Raw genomic sequence first — 3,454 nt, 5'->3', positions numbered from 1 at the left:
CATATAGAATTACATATTGTTTTGTGATCATCACGATGCTTTAATTATGTGCCATTTGTAACAATGAAATTGGGGGTCACCACAACATGAGGAACTGTATGAAAGGGTCGCGGCATCAGGAAGGTTGAGAACCACTGGGCTAGACAATCCTTTGCTGTGGGGGTTGTCCTGTGTGCTGCAGGATTGTAGGGTGCTCCCAGCATCCCTAGCCTCTACCCACTTGATGCCAGTTGCTTCCCAGCCCCAACCAAAAAGATCTCCAGCCAAAAGTCATGGGGGGAGGGGGAGGGAGCAGGAGGGAAGGGGGTGTCCTTAGTTGAAAAATCATTGCTTCAGAGGTATTATTTTATTTAACCCCTGGAGTGCCAGGGAGCGCGATCACGCTCCTCGTCTTTCGCCACAAGTGCCGGAAGCACTATCATAATTTTTTTCCTAAACTGCTGTAAAAATCAGCAAAAAATGCCTTGGCAATTTTAGCACAGTTCCTAGGAGATTGGTTGGCACTCAAAGGGTTAATTCTAACTTTCCCCCAAGAGACACACCACACATTCAAGAGCCATTACCCTGAAGGACCCATCTGGACACACGTACTGCTGAAGCCCTAAAGTCCAATCAGGCAGGTGCTAGTTTTGTGGGTTTGGGTTTTTTTTTTTAAGTGATTGTCAAGCAACGCCTATTTGCAAACTAAGTTTCGAACAAAACAAATCGGAGGCAAAGTCCGATCTTGGCCGAGGGGAGTCACAGGGCACCAGGGCAGAGTTCTTCTGAGGTCGCTGGGACACCCTCTCCTGCCCGCCCCGCCTCTGCGCAAACCACCCCCACGCGGTCTCCCAAACCGCCCCGTGGGAACCACGTCTGAGGTCAAATCACAGCCTTTTGAACAGCCCTGTGTTCTGGCATCAATCACACTCACAAGGAGGTGATTTTGAGTTTCTGGTTTCTTGAAAATGAAGGTTAAGATAAGCAGAGGGCAGCCCGGCCTGGAGTGGCTGACTCAGAGTCTGCCCGCGCACCAAACAGTTCCGGGTTAGATTCCCGGTCAAGGGCAGGTACCTGGGTTGCTGGGGGGGAAAAATATCCTCGGGAGAGGATGAACAAAAACAACAAACAAAAAAGATAATTCTGAGTATTCTTGATTTTTACTCTGTTCCAATCTCCTATTTAGTTTCCTCTAATCCCTCTTCAATTTGACTGCAACTTTTTTTAAAAATATATTTTATTGATTTTTCACAGAGAGGAAGGGAGAGGGATAGAGAGTTAGAAACATCGATGAGAGATCAGCTGCCTCCTGCACACCTCCTACTGGGGATGTGCCCGCAACCAAGGTACATGCCCTTGGCCGGAATCGAACCTGGGACCTTTCAGGCGCAGGCCAACGCCCTATCCACTGAGCCAAACCGTTAGGGCTTGACTGCAACTTTTGATAAGATGATTAAGTGGAGCCAAATGGCCAGTGTTTGACTCAGATTCTACCATTTATTCTACCTTGTGCCTCGGTTTTCTCACCTACTAAATAAGAATGATAATCATACCTCACAGCCTCGTGAGGATTCCTCTAACGAGCACAAATAAAGGACTCACATACCAGGCTCTCGCATAGTAGGCACTTTAATGACAGCTATTATGGAATCTTTCCAAAGCAAATCAACTTTGTTTTCATGGGTTTCTGCTGTTGGTTTGGTATTTATTTGAAATGCAGGAATACAAGCACAATTAGAACCAACAAAGGTGAGAAGTGGCTACAAATGCTTGTTGAGTATACAAAGGAGCTCAGTGGGGTGCAGGGCCACCCACAGGCCTGGAAAGGAAGACTGCTCCCTGACAGTAAATTTGGAGAACTGGTTAGCCCTAAGGAGGTCACTAAGGAACTCTGCTACACTAACCCCATTCAATAAAATCTACATTTTAAAAATCTCTTCCAACGTGTCTGATCCAGTCAGCACTCAATAAAAATGTAAATTACTCTGGTAATTTCCTATAAACTGTTCACCAAGTGCTACTGTCCCTCCAAAAGGAAAGATTGCCGGCATTAGGGGCACGGCTGGGCTTAGCCACCCAACAAGATGCAAAACCCTGAGGTTCGTTTTCATATCCTATTCCCTTGCTTTTTTTAATGCTGGTTACAGTTCACAAAACACCACGCTAAGGGCTTAGCGTAGCCACACCCACGGCTGCAGCCCCATACAGACCTCCAAGCCCAAGCTGCTGTTAAAAGTGCCCTAACAAGGGAACTGAGAAGATAGGACAAGCAAAAGAAAGACCAAGAGTTAGGAAACAATATATGAACAAGAAATGCTGCATCAGAAGATTCAAACCCATGGACACACATGCAAATGTGAAGCACAGGGTGAGCTCTTACCCGAACTCAACCCCCCGGCCATTGGTATTTTTACAAACTCTTCAAGGTCTGATATTAAAACCAGAAAGAAAAATAATTCCATTGTTAAATGAAAATTCAACCAAGTAGAATCTAAACATCTAGCCCCGGCCGGGGTAGCTCCAGGGTTAGTGTTGGCCCCACACCTAAGGGTAGCGGGTTCGATTCCTGGTCAAGGGCACCTATCTGGGTTGCAGGCTTGATCCCCACCCCTCAGAGGCAACCACGTGTGGGAGGCAACCAATCAATGTGTCTTCTCCTTTCCTCCCTCTCTTCCACTCTTTCTAAAAAAATAAAAAAAATAAAAGTCAATGGAAAAAAGCAGCCTCCGGTGAGGATGAACGAAACAAATTAAAGATCTGTTGGCTTTACTGAACAATTCAGGAATCAGGCAGCTTCCCATCTAGCAAGTGGAGAGGAGCTCTACAGGGTTGGATGATAGAAAGCTTTTAGAGCAGCGGTTCTCAACCTTCCTAATGCCGCGGCCCTTTAATACAGTTCCTCATGTTGTGGTGACCCCCAACCATAAAATTATTTTCGTTGCTACTGCATAACTGTAATGTTGCTACTGTTATGAATCGTCATGTAAGTATCTGATATGCAGGATGTATTTTCATTGTTACAAATTGAACATAATTAAAGCATAGTGATTAATCACAAAAACAATATGTAATTATATGTGTTTTCCGATGGTCTTAGGCGACCCCTGTGAAAGGGGTCGCGACCCACAGGTTGAGAATCGCTGTTTCAGAGGCGGAAAGCGGGGCAAGAAAAAAAATTATCAGCCGGAAATACGTTGTTTCAGACAAGGACCCCCTCCTCCCAGTGGGACATGGAGGGCCCATCAGCGCACTGCCTCCTGTGGGAACCAGGAAATTCCAGGCGGGCTGGCCAAGTCACATTCCTGGGGAAAGTTGGACGTGTAATTGGTTAGGCATTAGGGCCTGGCTTGCTGGTGTGGGGCTTTCACAGGAGCGGCTCTATTCTGGGCCTGTTGTGTGTCTCTCTCTAACACAACTGACTCATTAACCATAAAGCACATGAAGGAAGTAGAGGAATCCAAAAACACAAATATTG

This window comes from Myotis lucifugus, unplaced genomic scaffold (assembly GCF_000147115.1).
Source record: "Myotis lucifugus unplaced genomic scaffold, Myoluc2.0 scaffold_431, whole genome shotgun sequence".
Lineage (NCBI taxonomy): Eukaryota > Metazoa > Chordata > Mammalia > Chiroptera > Vespertilionidae > Myotis > Myotis lucifugus.
Note: the sequence above shows the minus strand (reverse complement) of the source record.